Source organism: Gallinula chloropus, assembly GCF_964237585.1.
Source record: "Gallinula chloropus genome assembly, chromosome: 1".
Classification (NCBI taxonomy): Eukaryota; Metazoa; Chordata; class Aves; order Gruiformes; family Rallidae; genus Gallinula; species Gallinula chloropus.
Window position 1 is genome coordinate 109,834,289 of NC_140085.1, and position 19,600 is coordinate 109,853,888.

Sequence of the window (19,600 nt, forward strand, 5' to 3'; positions counted from 1 at the left end):
AATTGCCAGCACCGTTTGTCTTCAGTGATTTGTATTGTTGGGGAAACAAGTGTATAATTCCTAGCTCTGACTCTAGCAGATGTCCATTGTTTTCTCTGGTGCAACAGGGTAGCCTCATGCTAATTCATCCAGATTCTTGAAACTGTAACTTCCACTGTAAACAGCACCACAGGAGAAGAATTTGTTGTTAGTTTTTGGTGGGTTTTATGGTACTGAGAAAAGCCTTACTTCCTTCTGAAGTTTACTGAACAGAAAAATATGATAATCTTTGGCTAAATTCAGAATTATTGAGTCAGCATTAATCATGACCAATCAATAAATCCTTGTGGGCCAGACACTATGACCAAATGAAGTTTGAAGACTCCATTGCAGTGGGTCCATTTAGCTCAGACTGATTAGATTACATTGGCATCCACTGAATTTTTTTTCAGTGTTCTATTTCTGTGCAAATTGATATAAAATGATACAGTCTTCATAGTAAATTTAATACTGTCTTTTTTTATGAAGTAATTTGACAGTCTATCTCTGGGGTTAACATAGCTAATTCTAAAAAGGAGGTTTTGTATTACTTTAGATACACCTGTGGCTATATTTTTTCACAATTTGAACTTTATATTGTTTAATAGAAACTTTCAATTACAGTAACATTTGGTTGCTTGGGGTGTGGGTTGGGTTTTTTGAAGGGGCTTTTTGTTGTTTTGTTTGTTTGTTTGTTTGTTTGTTTGTTTTGTCTCCTGGGATCATACTGCAGAAATTGTTATAATCTACGAAGGCATTGGGCTTTTCTTGTTCATGTATGTATTGGCAGAATCAATCTTGTTCTCATTTTGGTTACCCCTGAGTCAACTGTTTTTGTCTCAGATTTGGCCTTTAAATGTAAGGGCTACCATGATTTCAAAATGAAATAAAAGCCTTTTGATTGATGTAGATTCAGTCCAGGTTTGCTTTTTACTTTGGGAGCTTGTAGAAATGAAGTTGCAGATTGCACTGCTGACAAAGATCCAGATCTCTTCGCAGAACTTGATGGGATTTAATGGAAATGATAATCAGAACATCTAACCCTGCCACTTGGAGTGCTGCAAGTAGCCTCTTAGGGCCACCTCAATTTGTGAAATGAGGCCATGTATAAGCAGAGGAGTTTTCTCAAACATCAAATTCATCTACATATATTTGAGAGGAAAAGTGAACACCTTTATATACTGAACACTGCAGTTTCATTGGTGACTAGTAGCCATTTATTTTACATCTAGGGATTGCCCCACTTCCACCTATCTTCTAAAGGTTTTCCCAAACAAAATCTCATCCAACAGATGTTTATTTCTTTATTTGCTTTTAAGCACTTTACCATCTCACACTACAAGTAGAAACACATATTTATTAAACTGGGCACAAGAAAAAGTGCCAAGAATTAAGAAATACATATTGAAGTCCAAAACTACTGGTAATGTGCAAGAATAATGCAATGAGAATAAACTATTGGAGATGTGTCTGCAGACTGAAGGTGTGTCTGCAGACTGAGGATATGAAATGAAACCGTCTTGTTCTGCCTAAAGAAGAGAAGGCTCTATGGACAACTTATAGCAGCTTTCCAATACCTGAAGGTAGCCTATGATAAAGCTGTTCACAAAGGCATATAGTGATAGAACAAGCAGTAAGGGGTTAAAACTGAAAGAGGGCAGATTTAGTTTAGATGTGGTAAAAAAAAATTCCTTAGTGTGAGGATGATGAAGCAGTGGAAGGAGGTTTCCCAGAGAAGCTGTGGAAGCCCCCTCCCAGTCAGAGTTCAAGGATGGGTTTGATGGGACTTTGAGTAAACTGGTCTAGTGAAAGATGTTCTGTGGTAGGGTTGTGTTGGAAGTAGATGTCTTTAAGGTCCCTTCCAACCCAAGCCATTCTATGATCATATGAAATATATTCCATGTTAGAAAATACCTACTTGAGGAATTTACCTTAAGGGAAAGGTTTTATATTTGTTCTCTGTCTCTAGTAGTGTTCATCTCTGGCTCCATAGCAAAACTGCACTCGTTTTATTGGTAGCACCAGGTAATATTTTAGTGTAAATTAATATTGAGCTAACTTACTTACCATTGGATTTAGAAGGACATAAGTGGATTCCACCATGAACTCTACTCTCTTAATTGCAGGAGTCCTTTCCCCTTTCTAGTCCTTGTAGACCAGAATGCCAGGTTTCTCTTCTCTTTGTGAGCAAATTTGCAGATAATAAAACCCTCCTTCATCACCTGATACACTGCTTCAGAGAACTCATTCATTGTATGTAGTTTATATGAGAAAAAAGATAGGTAAATGTAACATATATTTATATATATATATATAAAATTGTATTTGAAATAAGCTAAGAGAAATGCGATTTGGTTTAACTGAAGGCTAGATACCACTTTCATATCACATTAAATTCATTAGAAAACTGAAATTGGTTTATTATTTAAATTACTGATGGGACTTTAGTGCTCTATTTTCAGTTTGTCATCAGTTAAAGACAGTTCAATCTATTTATCACTACATTAATCTCATGCTAATGAGGTTAACATAATGAGTAACCCAGCATTTCATTACATTACGTTTATTTGAATGCCCAACTTGAGTACATCATATTTAATTGAAACAGTAAATGGGGAAAGGTTATAGGTTAGAAATGAGACTGAAAAGGGAGCTTCCTTTGCATTTCATGTGCAGTTTCTATTTTCTGTCATAGAAGAGAAGGAAGATGAATTCAGCAGTTAAAGTATTTTAATTTTAGCTTTAAACATAAGCAAACAAAAAAACCCAAAACAGGTAGTGGTGCAGCTCTACTGAAGCAGAGAATATGTCTTTCTGGCAAAGGATTAGTTTCTACCTTTGCAAAGCAAAAGTGGGTTTATTCTGTAATGAAACAGATGGACATTTGGGAGTTGCTAAATCAGCTGTATCTCAGACCCAAATATCCTACCTGCAACTATCCTTCCTTTAGACCTAGCCTTGCTCACCTGATGGCCTTGTAGCCCAAGCAGCAAACACCATGGTCTTGCAGAGAAACAAGATCCAGCTACAGAGATGCCTGGGGTGTTTAGCACCCAGTCCTGGATCAGCCATTTGCAGTGTCTGTGGTGGGAACCCGAGGTGCTGTATCTGTAGATTTGGAATGCAGACATCTCACTCGTGGACAGAGATACGGTACTTTCTGGAAACGGAAACAGAAAATGGAGGTATGATGCTTTGCCTGAAACTGCCTTTCTGGGAGGGTTCAGAAACAAAAAACTGTACTCTGCATTAATTTTGAAGGCTAAAATTTCATTAAACTGGTGATGTGTTGGACCCAATTAAATTTAAGTTGTGCGACTGGGGGAAAAACCCTACATACCTCAACAACCTAACTGCCGGATGTTTGAACTGTATAAAACACAGTATTAGTACATAAAATGAGTATGTTCACTTTGAAAACTATTACTTCTCAAGGGCCCTATGTACAAAACCTGAATAGCTGCTGGACCAGGGAATCAGCTGATCTGTGAGCTGAAATGCAATGCTTTCACGTCTGTAGGTGGGTCTCTGCTTTGTGGTAAGACATAATAATGGATTGCAGTAAAATGACTAGCTGAAAAATGAACATGTGCAGGAATGTGTGAGAAACATAAGCATTTCTTGCATTAAATTTGAAATGAGGAGTTTGTACTTAAGAATACATAACTTCATCACTGTCTTGCAGTATATCCTACATGACCACAAGAATTTCTCTGCATAAAACTCATTGCAGAATTGAGATTTGACTGACCAAATGTTTGGTAAGCCAATAATATCTCAGAGTACTTTTGTGTCACTTAATGAATTGATAGGAAGATATTTTGTGTCATATGACAGCTGTAAGTACTGCCACTAAATATTTTGTATCATCTGTGCCTCTCAGTGACATCTGTGCTTTCCAAGAATACATTTTTTTTCTATGGGAAATAGCTTCTAATGGCCAGTGAACAGTGATTTTTGATAGGTTCTTGTGTGCACCAGGCTGTTAAGGAGCACAATGAAAATAAATAACTATACTTGTCGAACACTTATTAATTGTCACACAAGCATACAAAGAAACTAAATTCAATGAGACTAATTACAGAATCACAGAATCACTAGATTGGAAAAGACTGTTGAAATCATTGAGACAAACCATACCTGTCCTTTACTAAACCATATCCCTGAGCTCCTCATCTGCCCGTCCAGAGTTGGTGACTCAACCACCTCCCTGGGCAGCCTGTTCCAATGCCCAATAAACCATTTTGGTGAAGAACTGTTTCCTAATGTCTAATCTGAACCCGCCCTGGTGCAGCTTGAGGCCATTCCTCCTCGTCCTATCACCTGTTACTTCGGCCAAGAGGCCAACACCCACCTCTCTACAACCTCCTTTCAGGTAGTTGTAGGGGGTGATAAGGTCCCCCCTCAGCCTCCTCTTCTCCAGGCTAAACAACCCCACTTGTCTCAGCCACTCCTTGTAAGATTTGCTCTCCAGCCCCTTCACCAGCATGGTTGCCTTTCTTTGAACACACTCCAGGACCTCAATGTCTTTCTTGTACTGAGGGGCCCAAAACTGAACACAGGACTCGAGGTGTGGCCTCACCACTGCTGAGTACAGGGGCACAATCACTTCCCTGGACCTTCTGTCCATGCTGTTTGTGATACAGGCCAGGATGCCATTGGCCTTCTTGGCCACCTGTGCACACTGCTGGCTCATATTCACTTGGTAGTTAACCAACATCCCCAGGTCCTCCTCCACCAGGCAGCTGTCTAGCCCCTCTTCCCCAAGCCTGTAGCACTGCATGGTGTTGTTATGTCCCAGGTGCAGGACTCTGCACTTGGCCTTGTTGAACCTCATCCTTTTGGTCTCAGCCCATCCATCCAGCCTGTTAAGATCCTTTTGAAGAGCCTCCCTACTTTCAAGCAGATTGACACTTCCTCCCTGCTTAGTGTCATCTACAGATTTACTGAGGTAACATTCAATCCCTTCATCCAGGTCATTGATAAAGACATTGAACAGGCCTGGACCCAGGACTGAGCCCAGGGGAACAGCACTTGCGACCGGCCTCCAGCTGGATTTAGCTCCTTTTACCACTACTCCTTGAGACTAAATGAGAAAATTAGGAAAATAGAGTTTAAGAAATGTGAAGAAAATTTTCAAATTATATTGTTAGCAGTGTGAGCAAGAATGACTATGTCTTACACTTTCAGAAACAGTTACTAAAAACTTGTAGTTGTTATGCTTTTAAAAAAGTGTCTGCTCAGCCCCTTCTGGTGACCATGCCGCCTGAGAATATAGAACCACCTGAAGACACATTACATTAAAAAGGAATGTGGTAGTTCCTGTTCTCTGCTTTAAAGGAGAATATTTTTATGAGAATGAAAACAATTTGAAGTAGGCTATGGTCTTGGATATATAACCAATAGAGAAAAATAATTCCCAATAGTTTTAGAACTTGTTTGCATTACTATTTGTTTAGTATTTCTTCTTTTTTTTGGTTTGATAAGATAAGGCCAAGTTTAATGCAGAAGTAGAAAAGAAGCAGGTTTGCTGTTTTTTACAATAGCAGGTAGATAATATTGCCACCCTTGACAAACCTGTCACCCCTGTCAGGCCCAGACGTGTCCTATGATAATGTGGAAGGAATGTTGGGGAATGTGCCCTCTGGCTGAGTATTGGCTCAAAGGGACTGTTATCCCTCAGTTCTCAAAACTATGCAGTGAATGACCTGTTGGTGATATGAAGATACTGGGTCACATTCAGATGTTGGATCAGGACTACTATCGTTGTTTTAGAGAAGCATTTTGACCAAGTCTGCAATTCAGGCATTTTTAGGGGAAAATAAATACCCAAACATGCTGGTTTTGGAGTATTTATTGTTACTTGTATTAAAGTTACTAATTACATATATGAAAAAAAAAAAGCTGTAGGTATTTTGATTCACCACACGAGTATAAATAAGACTTTTTTGTGGAAACTGTATAGCTAATATTTCCTTTATTTGTAATTTTGCTGTCCTCTAGACTGTTAGGTGTTATAAGATTGATTAAAACAGGAGTATGAATAAAGTGCTAGCATCTGCATTTTTTGGTTCCTACAATTTATCTCCTCTCTCTTTTTAGCAGAGTAGAAGAGACTAAATGAGGATAGTGAAGTTGGAAGCAAACTTGGTGAAATCTCTTGTGCCTCTTCGACAGTTGCATAATCAACTACTGTGGGCTGTAATTTGTGATAAAATGTGATACTTTAATTTGAAATCCATAAAAACTCATTTACTTAAAGATTTCAGGAGGGATGTAAAAGGAGGTAAGCTAGTGGAAGAATAATTCTTGAGAGAATGTGAACTTAAGGATGTAAGTGTCTTGAGACTTTAAGGTGATTAGTGTAGGAAAGTACAAGCTCCATCATCCCAAAACCCTACAGTAATCAAAAGAGATTAATTCGTCAGAAGCTTCCCTTAACACTTGGTGTCTTTGCCAGGATTCAGAGCATTCATTGGCACATGTGCATCTTGTCAGTTTTCCTTTGAGACAGACTTAAAAGCAGATTTCATCTCAGTGATTGAAAAGCAGGGTTCTGAATGGTCAGTTTCCTTAGAGGAAGGCTGCAGATGTTTGTTCTTTCCATCACAACTGGTCATCCTCATATTTTATGTATAAGGATAAGGGCATGCCATTGGGTGTTATTAACCTTTATAAAAGTCAGCTTTCTACATTTAGCTCTGGGAAATAGAGAAACTTTCTTACTTGAAATATTTAAATACCCTACAGTGAGATGTTTTACAGGCAGCTCCTGCTACTTTGCTGTTCCAGAGAATTTATCTTAAAACTTTCATTTGCAAGATAGAACTGAAAGTAACTCTTAACAATAATTTTCCTTTAGAATTACATTTATTAATTCAAACTCTGAAATGAGAATACTGTAAATGTAATTGCACACATATCTAGCTTTATGTCTTATTTTAAACATTAGAATTTGGTTTATGGAAAACATATCCGATTCTTTAGCTATAAATTTGGTAATACATGTTCTGTAGCAGAGACTGGATTCATTTGTCATTGTTTTAAGCCTGTACATCGTATTAATAGCAGTTTGTCACTTCCTTTTTTTCTTTGTATTATTGATGCACAAGTTGCTTGTGTTAAATTGAAATTGGAAGTTAATAGTGAATTAGGTGTAGAAAACTAGTTTGAGACTCAGAGCTTTTGGTGTGGGTTGTAAAAAGCTTCATTAAATGCTTTAGGGATTTGAAAATGCTGTCTTGACACTTGTTTTACTGTTCTTATTTTCTCAGTTATCAGTATGGTAAACATGAGGTAATTCCTACAGTTAATGGTTATTTCACTAGTTTAGTCAGTGTTACGTGTTCTTGTATTTCAGTAGTTGCAAAATGCCAGCCTTTCTTCGGTGATTATGTAGACTTTGACCTCACTGTGTCAAATGCTACAGGGTAGAAGCTGAATTATTTGTATCACTGCATCACTTGGCTTTATATCACTAGATTAGGATCTTCCCTGATCTCTGTACCTTTTGAAAGATGACAAAGTCGCCTTGCAAAGACAACGTCGATTTCTCTAGCTTGAGTGAGGCTGATCTGATCTCATGGATTGGTATAAGTGAAGTTTATACCAATTTAAAAGCTTCTTTTGAATAAAAAAATTATGAAGGCTCAAGTGATCCCTGACTCAGTCCCCATCCACTGCTGGTACTTTCCTTCCCTGGCCTTTCAGTAAACATAGAAGCTTAGGAGACCTTGTTGAGGATGGAGGCAAAAAAAATTGGCTACCTAATCATTACACTGTCTGCTGTTAAATTGCTTGTCCCATGCCATAATGAGCCCACACATTCCTTGCTCAGCATTTTAGTAATGTTTTAGTGGTAGATGCTACCTGCAAGCGAGCTCCAGCATGGGTCCTTCTCTCCATAGGCTACAGGTCCTGCCAGGAGCTTATTCCAGCATGGACTTCCCACAGTGTCACAGTGTCCTTCATGTGTCTCCACCTGCTCCACTGTGGGGTCTTCCATGGGCTTCAGGTAGAATCTCTACTCCCCGTTATCTTCCATGGACTGCAGGGGAGCAACCTGCTTCACTATGGTCGTCTTCATAGGCTGGAGGGGAATCTCTCTCTCTGGTGCCTGGAGCATCTCCTTCCCGCCCTTCACTGACCTTGATGTCTCCAGAGATGTTTCTCTAACACGTTCTCAATCTTCCCCCTGGCTGCAAAAGCTGCCACAAGGTTATTTCTTTTTCTCTTCTTAAATATGTTATTACAGAGGCACTACCACTGTTCCTGATTGGCTCATCCTTGTCCAGCAGAAGGGCCAGCTTGGAGTTGGCAGGTATTGGCTCTGTCAGACCTACAGTCTATCAGCTTCTTGGAGAAGCCACCCCTGGAGCCTGCCCCGCTACCAAAACCTTGCCACACAAACCCAGAACAATGTCACAAATAGTGCCTTATGCTTTGCTGTGATGGAGAGAGAGAGAAGGGACTGTGGGGAAGTACATATATTTGCTCAGGTCTTCAGTATTTGCTATTAGGTTAGGAAAACTAATCCCTGGGGAAATCAGGGTTTTTTTAATGATTAAATAAAAACAGAATCATAGTAAAAAAAATAAAACAGCTAAAACCAGAAAGATGTATTTAAATTTTATCAAAGTCCTGGTTTAATCATTTATTTAACTAAATATATAACTACATATTATGTCTGATTTCAGTATGTGAGTAGATTTGGTGATTAAGTTGTAATTACTTGGCTTCAAGTTGAAAATACTTTAATGTATCTGTTGTTAATACAAGGACAGTAACTTGAAAGTTCTTTTGATATCTTGGCCCAGGAATGTTAGTTTTAATTATCTGTTTTATTTTTAGTTTTCTTGATTATAGCCAATAAATAGATTATTAGTGTAAATACATGGTTGTTTAGTAAAACATGGTAATTTAAGACTGAATTTTTAGACTGAAACTTCTTGTGCTTCATTCTGTGTTATTTCCTGAAAAATAACAAGTTGAAAACTGATGGAATTTTTGTAACTAAAGAGGGCTGATGAAGATTATTGTGAAATTTTAAATTCTGGAAAGAAAAAAAACATGAAATTGAGGTTGAGGAGAAACTATGTTGTAAACAGAGCTTGCTGAATCTTTGTCAGGTGAATAAGTACTATAGGACACTTCGTAATTTCCTTTACATCTCTGCCTGCACTGCTGTTTCCAGTCTCTGTGCAGAAAACTGTAACCTGGCTATTCTGTGATAATGATTTCATTCTGTAGATACAGATTTTTGATTATTTAAGACAGTTCTCAAATGTGGATTTATTAACATTACTATGAAATGTGACTATGAATGGGAGTTTTTTAAGGTGCTGTGTATGTTTGTGTATATTTAGTTTGTGATAACTTCAGGGAAAGCAAATCAAGTCCATTGGCAGGGCATGACTCCATCCATTCCTGGCACTAACAGGTATTTTTAAAAATGTGAATCATATATGTTACTGAATTTTGTTCTTGAAGGTTAATGTAAAAAATTGGGATATTTATTTCTTCAAGGTTTTGCTTATTTTTATCATTTATTGGATGAGAAACCCAAATATCTGTATTTTGAGACAATTCGGGTTGTTTAGTATCCACAGTAGTGTTTGCATATTACCATGTCTACTCTGAGAACTGCATAATAATTTGAAGTTTAATTGGGTTGGAAGTACATGGTAGGAAGGGATTTTCCAGGTCCTCAAATGATGTTGGTTCCTGTTATCTCTACCATGGCATACGGTCCCTTTCACAGACCTATGAAGCTCCAAACCCTGCACTGTAAATGAAATGTGCAGTTTTGTGTGTGTTATCTTACTAGTCTGTTGACATTTCTTAACGAGCATGTTTTTCTAAAAAATGCTGGAAATTACCTCTTTGAGGCAAAATTAGCAAAAAAGTAGAGATAACACAAGGCTATGCTGAAATATTTCCTGCTGAGTAAGCACTTCCAGGCTTCTCAGGACTATGATTTACTTATAGTCATGGCCTGTAATCTTCATGGGTGGAACTATTTCTTTCTCTATGCCAGTGCCAGTGCACTTGTGACACTTCAGTCTCTGACAAACTTATGCTTTGTGGTGTGGTCTCACCAGGACAACTGTGAGATGGATGTGTGATATGGGTAACTGAAGTTTAGGGTGAGACACACAAGTATCACTTAATTTCCCATTACTATTTAAATAATGTCAGTGTGCTATTAAAGAGTAGCAGTTAGATTATGCAGGATGTTACCATAGGAGAATATAAAGGATTCATCCATTCTTATTTGACCCAGGGTCTTTTAGGATTACCGTGGCGTTAGTTTGTGGTTTTACAATGTTGTTTTGAATTTTACTTTACATGTTTTTGTATGACTTGATTCATCATTAAAACTCTATCTATTCTATGGAAAAATCTTAAAACATGTGATCTTGCTACTACTGCTACTACATCTCCAGGATAATGGCTCAATGTAATTTGGCTGAAGTTTAGTCTGTATGTGTCTGTGGGCTCTATTCAACTCAGAATCAACTGCACAGTAAAAGTCAGCAGAGCACCTGAGGGAATGAGGTACAAACTGCTTGAAGGAAAGAGAATTACTGTAGGAAACCAACCTAATTTATTTTTTTGCAGTCAGTTTGAAGGGGTGCTGGTAAATCCAGTGGCTACTTAAGTGTCTGTGGTCTAGGCCATGTTATAACTGTCCTCAAGCCCAGGAGAGCTTTCATATCCTTGAAGAGAATGGGACTGCTGCCATGAGTAAGGGCAAAAGGTTTGTGGAGAGAGTGAAGAAAAAAGAATCTCCCCTGTTGGGGAAAAATGTTGAAAAGAAACTTTCAACCTCCTAAGCAGCTATATTATCAGAGAAATGCATGCTTATGAAAAATCAGATCTTTAAATAGCATAGCAAAAGAAAAATTGCTGGGGGATGTTCAGCTATGAGGATGAATATATGTTACATTCGGTGTCCTTAGTCTGTGTACTGAATTATCTTACATGGAAAAAAACCCAATGTTTCCTTCCATAAGGAGAAAAAATAAATGTTTGTTTTAATAAGAAGAAAACACATTCTCTGATTTATGCTGAGTGACACCAGCCCGCAAGGAAGCAGATGTTTAATTACAGAGATGCATTATGGATGCTTACAGGAATAACTGTTATAACTTTGGTCAAGTTTTGAAGTTAGGGCATGTTTTCTGGAAAACAGCCTGTGTTTTGAGGCACAAATGCAGGATAGAAATAATCCAGAATGGACAGAAGGGGGTAGAAAAGAAGATGAGACTGTGAGTAGGAAATATATGTCCCAAAGACTTTCAGTGGTATGTAAAATGAAATGATGTTTAGATGTGTATTTTCTACCTGGTATTCTTGTAATTGCTGAAAGGGTGGACATTTTTTAGGAACAGATGTTTACAAGGTAGTATTAAGTTACGTCTCAGCTGTATTGGTAGCACACAGATTTTTATACATAACTGTGGGTGTTTTTTCTCATTTGGTAAACTCAGAAGGGAGATGTGAACTATAAGAGCCAAAAATGTTTGATTACATGAAGATTATATATGTATATGTGTATATGTTGGATTTTATAGTAAATTATTAGTAAATGGTAAATGTACAAAAGAACATGTATTTAAATGGATACCACTTTCACTTTGGCCAAAATCAGAACAACAAAAAAAAAAGTATTCCAGCATCCCTTGTCCAGATAAAATTTTGAATGGAAATATCAGGATTCTGACTGTCTTGAAAAAAATTAGCTATTATGGGTTGAACTATGTGGTGGGTTGACCCTAGCTGGAGGCCAGATGTTCACCAAAGCTGTTCTATCACTGCCCTTCTCAGTTAGCAGAGAAAATATATAATGAGAGGCTTACAGGTCAGGATAAGGACAGGGAGAGATCATTCTGCAATTAACATCACGGGCAAAACAGACTCAGCACGGAATAAAATGCATCTAATTTATTACCCACCCCTCCCTTCCCTGTTCCAGTGCAGTCTGTATCAACCTGTAGCGAATGGTAGGGCTGTGGTTCTACCTGTGGGGCAGCCAAGTCCAGGTATTGGACACTCTTCCACGTGGAAGCAAAGTGTGGCTTATAGTCTGCTGCCAAAGGAGTAGAAAAGAAGCACTGACCACAGCAGTTGATGTCATATCACCTGCCTGCCTTTGAAAACAGTTCATATTAATCTGAGTTCTAGTATGTCCAGCACAGCAGCACGCAGTGGTGGAGTGTTATTTTCAGGCTATGATAGTCTACTGGTAGTCTCCACCTTCTGTCAGGCTTTTTGCTGACTGTATGGGACTATAAAAATGTGATTAAATCTTGCCAATGACTTCTTTATTCTCCAGTTAATGGGGATGAGAGGGTCTTGGAAGGTGCAGTGTTGCTGCCAGTGCACCATCATGGTAGCAGTTGGCACCTGCTTTTCATAGACACACAATAACCCCACCACAGAAGGATCATCTGAGAGAATAGGCAAGGTAAATAGACAAGGTAAACGGTTGTTGATTCTTCTCTGTATTCAGGTTGGCTACACCAAAGACCTACTGGTATCCTTTTTGGTCCTTGAAGTATCCTCTTCTGAGGATGTGCCAGGCAATCTGTTCCATACAGATCTGTTCCATCTACTAGACCTATTTGTCTCTTTGCTTGGCTGGAGGCAGAGCCCCTGTGTTGCTGGTTAGAGCATTCATTATCCTGTTCCTTTTATTGTAAACCAGAAATCCCTTCATCAGGATCAGAAGTGGAAATACCCTCAGACCTTTCCCTGTATCTGAGGGAGTAACCTTTCAGATGTATGCTTTTTGTCCACTGCTTTTCCTCACAAGTCAACTACCTCCAACCTAGCCCATGTAGGTGCATCACCCCTCTTCCTTGTGCCCTCCCAGTGCTTATGCAAATAGAACCAGAAGGTGGTACATGGCATACGCCCATGGTGCCCTTTGCCTTTTCTCTGACTCCATATGGCATTTGTCATAGGTGATACATCAGCCTATAAGAGAGAAGATTACTTGTTCTCCTCGAGTTGCTGGACCTGTCAGAACACTTTCTCCACAGCAAGACAAGCCAGTAGTTTTGGGAAGGGAGACTTTCTTCAATTTACCAGGGCTGGTCAGTCTATTCCCAGTTGTTGTCTCAATGTCTGCCCAGTCCATTATCATTAGGGTGCTGATGTTGCCAGCAGCTCCACTGAGGACACTGCTTATGGTATGTAATGACTGCATCTTCAACATTACAACAAGAGTGAACTTACAGCAAATTGGTTTGATGTTAAAGACCTGAAATTTGCATGTTAATGTATTTATGCATGTTTCAAGGGATTTATCTCAGTCTGGCTCTACTCTGGTCCTGTCAACAGCAGTTGAAGATTTAGATGCTTATGAAGTCCAATGTTAGTTTACCTTAATTCGAAAGGGATGCAATTTTGTCCCCTGAGACTGTTCTGCAATGCAAACCAAGACAGTGTGAAAGGGGATAAGAGATGTTTGGTTCAAAAGTGTATTCCTGACCTGAACCAAAATGTTAATGTACTTAGTTAAGCATGCAAACCTACTCTACTGTATCTTGCTCCACAGAAAATTAGCTGAACTAAATGGCATCATGCATAGCTTACTATTTTCCATATATTCTGGCAGTAAATACCTCTAATGCTGAGCACACTATACCTGTATTCCTATAGGTGCTGCATGATATAATTCATGTAAGCACATGTAACATTCTCTATTCTCCTAGCACAAGAATCTTTTTGAAGCAACTCATGGGCTTACATTTATGCACATGAAGCTAAAATGAGATAAAAGAATGGAAATTTATCTCCTTAAAAAAAAAAGGTTTTTTGGAAGCTCTTTGTTGCTTCTGAGGTTCTTGTGTCTCATTTTGAAATACATGAGCTACAATAAGGTTTCAAGAAAAATAATTATAGAACAAATTTGATAAAATTTATTTATATAATAGAGAAAAATAAAGCTTGTTGACAGAAAGTGACATTCAAGTGTTGTATAAAACAGAGCAAGGCTTCGATGGAAAATTCCTGTTAGAACCATCTCCAGCTCATATAAACTGTTTCTTTTATCTAGTTTTCAGGCCATGGGCAAAGGTGTGTTTTGATGTGCTTGGGGGCTTCTGAGCATCTCTTGCGCCACTGACACACACCTGTAATCTAAACTGCTCACTTAAAATTCTGTAGCTGTACACAGTTGACAGGTGTGAATAGGTTGATAAAATCAGTCTGATAATATAGCAAGATGGAAGATAACAGCAGTTATGGAAAAAGAATATGGCCAAAATAAAAGTTTGAGTTAAATATAATAATTTTGGTAGCTGGATCACTAAATATATATGAAAGTAGTCTCTGATATTTTACAAATTAAAAATATGTACTTAACTTAGTATATAGAAATATGATATTCTCAGGATAAGATTCATTTAATCTTCCAGCAAAATGTATTACTTTAGAAGTTGCTTTTAGAAATCAATGTTATCTCTGGATTAAAATAATGAAGGAAGACCCCTGCCTATATTTTTTCATGCTAATTACTTCTGCACTGCTTTTTGAGAAACGATTGTTTCTTGGATGCATTTTTTTAGGCTAATAGCTTAACATTTGGTACATTTGATTTAAATAATTCTGTACCACCATCAATACAGTATTAGTCAACTTCCTTGGTCAAATACTGCTCTATTTTGAGAGAAAAATCTATTTTATGGGTCTGCCCATTTTGTTTGATCAACTTTTTGTAGTATCAGTAATAATGTCAGGGTTTTTCATAGGAGAAAACACTCTGGGTATTTTTATAATAGAAGATAAAGACACCTAATTTTTATACTTCAGTTTGAAAAAGCAAAACATTTGTGATTTTTTAAAATTAAAGAAATATACTTTAAAATATTTATGGGCAACATGAGTTTCAGAGAATTTCAGTCAAAACCCTCAAGTAACTGTCTTTTACTTATGACAAACAAGTATCTGCATAGCAGGGAAGTGATACTGCCATGTTTTCAAGTCTGTAGTACAGACAGCATTCTGGCAAAGGCAATAAAACTGGGCCCCACATTTTGGGGGCTGAGACATTCTATCTATTATATTGCTCCTTTTACATGTGTGGCTTTCCACTAGAGGTTCTGGGGCAGGGAATCTATCCAGGACATCCAGTAAAACCTTGTACCTGATAATGATAATTGGATACCTATTAGATTTTTCTCTTTCAGGAATATCCTACGTTCTTGTGTTTCTGCTGTTCTTACGTCCACCAAGTCATGTAGATGCTTTTTCAATTTCCATAATGTAGGGTATATCTACTTGGTGATATAGTAGATATAAAAACAACCTCAAAACCAACACAAATTCACATTGCTTTATATAGTTGTGTGAAAAGTTGTTATAGAAGTAAAAGGTATTTCTGATAGTTGATTTCCTCTAAGGAAAAAGAAGCTTTTCAACAAGATAGATTTTCATTTTTACTCATTTCCTGTGATTCTGGAATAACCTTACATGTGGTACAAGTACTATTTCAGCTTTAGAGGGCCAATTTACAGAAATCTTCCAGACCTCTGAGATTGTCTTGCAAAGTTGATAAGTCTTGAGAGAAAAGAGTGATAAATTACAGGAGATAAGGTAATCAGGCCTTTGACTTTTTAATAAAATGTTTCATATTCCCACTAGATCTCTCATTTGTCACAGTTTTCGATATTTTGTTGATCTCAGAGGAAATAAATCATCGGCTTATCACACTACTTTTCCTCATCCACAGGTGCATCAGCATGCATTACACATCTCAGGAAGCAAACATTTGAGGAATTCTCAATCAAGAAGCTTAAGATGCGATGCTTTACTACCTAGCACTTTGATTGATGGTCTCAGGGGTAGCACAGATTTTGTGTTTGCTCTCATCAAACTCAATAAATTTAGAGTAGGCAGCTGCAGTTTAACTGAGAGGTCTCTTGCCACCAAAAGTATATCTCCTTTAAAAAAAACAAAAAACAAACCCTCAAAAACCCACCAAAAAACCCACCCCAAACCGAAATAAAAGAAACCCTTGTCACTTTAGGTAAGGTGCTATTCTTCCATGATTTTAAAACAGATATCTCAGTGTCCATTGCACACTAAATTAGCAGTAAGTGCCTTATTTTCTCTAGAGTAGGTGGATAAAATTTATCAAAACAACTGGAAACCAAATTCAGTTCTATTTTGAAAGCTATGTATTCCTTTCAGTTCCTACAGCTAATATCTTAAATTAAATTATGTGCTAATAAATATGTTTAGATGGGCTTGAAGTCTCAGGACCTGGAAAGATAAGAGCAAAGGATAAAAATTCATTTAAGCATTGTCTTCTTCACTTGATTCTAACAATACAGGTATGAGGGACTCATGTCTGAGTGAAAAGAGTTCTGTGTGGGTCATATATTTTGTTCTGCTGTGAATGAAAAGAATCTTGATGCCACCAGCCTCATGTGTCAACGGTTCTCCATTTATTATGTGAGCTTTCCCATTGGGGTCTTCAGGATTAAGATTTTCATGCAATTGTCTTGGTCATAATTTAAATAGTATTAACAACAGCTATCATTACCTTTAAGCTTTAAAGCTATAATGAGTTTGAATTTGAATCAGATGCAGCAGATGTGTTTTTGAAATCCCTTTACTATGAATGCTCTTCCAAGGTGGTTACACTTTTTGGTATAAGACATCGTAGAAAAAGTGCTTTAAGGCATGAGAGAGCTGTCTTAGTTTTCTTTTGACAGATTTGGATGTGCTTTTGACAACTTTGGTCATGTATCATTTGAATTGTACTTAATATTGAAAGCCTATAGAGATCGGGTTATCCATTTTATTAACAAAGTCTCAAAGGTCTGTTTTGTAAGTATCGTATAATATTACTTTATGAGACACAGAAATAGAGGAAGAACTATTATTCCTACTTTAAACTTGGAAGCTAGCCCCTTGGAGAAATTATATGGACCTCCATTTAATATATATGCATTTACATATTATTGTAACACAAGCGAAGTGTGTCAGATTCAAGAGCTCAATCTAGGTGTTACCAAAATCAATGCATTAGTTAAAATATGCTATCCTATATTAATGCATCATATCAGCATGTAACCTTCTGGTTTGAAAGGTTTTTGTTTAGATCTATTGGAAGCTTAAAGGTAAAATCTACTTATGGCTTTGGGTTGAACTCTAGTTCATTAAAAGCTCCTGTGAGTTCCAACATTCTGTAGACAGAATTTGTTTCATCGGGCAAAAGGTTCAGAGAAATGGGCTGTGGAGAAATGGCTACTGCAGAAGCTGTTTGCTCCAGGTTCCTTATTTTTGCATCACATCTTCAAGCAACTGTCATCCACTTCAGTTTCAGCAAACTACTCAGTGAAATCTGTGTTCTGATAAAAATATTTCCATTACTTTTTTCTCAGTTGAAATCAGATAAAATAAGCAAGAATACGGCTACCCACAATTAAAAAAAATGGCTGATACACTCTGAAGCCACTAAGAGCTATATAGTTCTTATAGCAGGCTATAAGGCAGGAGAGTTTTATTGCTAAAAATAGGACAGCTTCAGCATATAAACTGAAAGGTATCCAGAATGTCAAACAAGCATAACTCCCATTTGTTTAATTCTTTCACCTTAAGGAAGAAAATGTCAACCAAACCCAGAAACTCTTTTACTGTTGTCAAATATTCTTCATAGATGTAGGGCTTAATCTAGTCCAGTACAGTGAGCTTTAAACATGATTTTATTTGTTGAAATTAACTCTGAAAAGCTAATGAAAAAAATGGTTATATTCACAAGTGATATATCACATCTTTACAATTGCCTCCCGTAAATTATTGCACAGTGTTTTAGTATGCTTCTGACTGGTTCTTTTTAGAAATTTCTTTAGCTCAATTTACTTCTAACATTTTACAGTCAGAGCCCTAGGGAACAGAGAAATTAATTTCACAAATGGATTTCGGGTAGGTTTTGTATGCGGCTTTTGCTTGGGTTCAGTATGGTGTTGCATTAAGAGGATGGAGGTGTTCCTTCTGGCGCAGGTATCATGAGTCATCTCGGCAGTCAACACAACGCAGTGAGTCTGGACAGTCCTCATTTTTTAAGATGGAGGGACTGATGTACCATACTTTAAAAAGGTTGTGTCTGTTCCTTGACTGTAGAAGTAGTCTGGAGTACCAGCATGGCGGGGTACAACTGAAAGAAGGATGACAAAAATGTGTATGTCTCATGATGGTTTCCCTTGGTGATAAGAATATTTTATTTAGTGAATGCTTGGGTTTTGTAACTGTAAAAGCTTTGCTCTCACTTTATGGCTTATGTCTAGCAATATAAAGGAAGGAAGGAGCTAATATAGTCCAATTACAACTATGAAGTTAATGTAATGCTGTGGAATTGGGAATATGGACTGTAGAAAATAGAAGACCCATTTTCCCCACTTTTATCTTAAAACTTCATCAGTGGCATGTGTCTGGCACGTGGCTTTGCCTGTTGTTATCAATAGAAAGTAGTCCTCTTAAGAGGTTGATCTTATGGATCTGATGCTGATGTGAGATAAATCTTTGTTGCTGATTTCATCTGGAACATTTTGGTCTCCCCTCTTTTAGACACAGATGTGGATTCTAACATACTTTAAATATAGCAAACTACTCTAATTTATATATTGATGATAAAAATATATTTGTCAGAAAATTAGTTCCAGTCATTCCTTTTCAACTATACCAGTAAATAATCCCATGTCAGCCTACTATCTAGGTAATTACACTTGTCCTAGCTTCCAGATGTAAACCAGTGCACAGGCATATTTTAATTGTAAGTTGTGACTATAAGAACTCTTTTTTAAAAAAAAAAAAACAACCACAAAACCCTGTATTACCCCTTCATTATTCAATAGTGGATTAAATAAGTTTTGTACATAAACCTGTGAATTATATTGACATTTTATGATGTATTTGCCAGGCTGCCTTTGTAGTTCCTAAAACTTTTAGCAATAAGCCACTATTTAAAGGTAAGCCTTCAAGCCCTGTTGGGGTTACGGTGCTGTTTTCCTTTCAATGACTAGCTTACTTCCAGAGTAGTTTATGATGAATGCTAACTATCATCCCTACAAGCCATCATCTTTTGCCACTGATTTGTTTTTGAAGAGTTTTTACCTACATGATCTGCTTGCACTGTTATAGTTTGTTGTTGAAATAATTGAGATCAGAAGCTCTTATGATTCGAAAGGATAAAAAGGACAGCTGTTAGAGCTAAGTAATGCCTTCTGCCAAGCACATGAAGCAGTGGATTATTTATCATAAAAAATATTGAGTAAGAATATATCCAGCAGCAAGGTTTTCAGCTGTTGTTTTATAGAACATAGTCAACTTTTATTTGCTGATATTCAAAACTGCAGTAGTGTTCTGTATGATTTTACAACTTAATCTATTCTAAATGGAGTACTTGTGTGAAAATATTTAAAGAAACCAGAAAGCAATCTTGAATTTCAGAATACTCTGTGCTTCAAATTCCATTTATGATCAAATTTTAATGTTTCCAAGATATAAATTATTAAATCTGCACCACATAGTTTCTTTGACCATTAATAGTTACATGCCTTTGTACAGT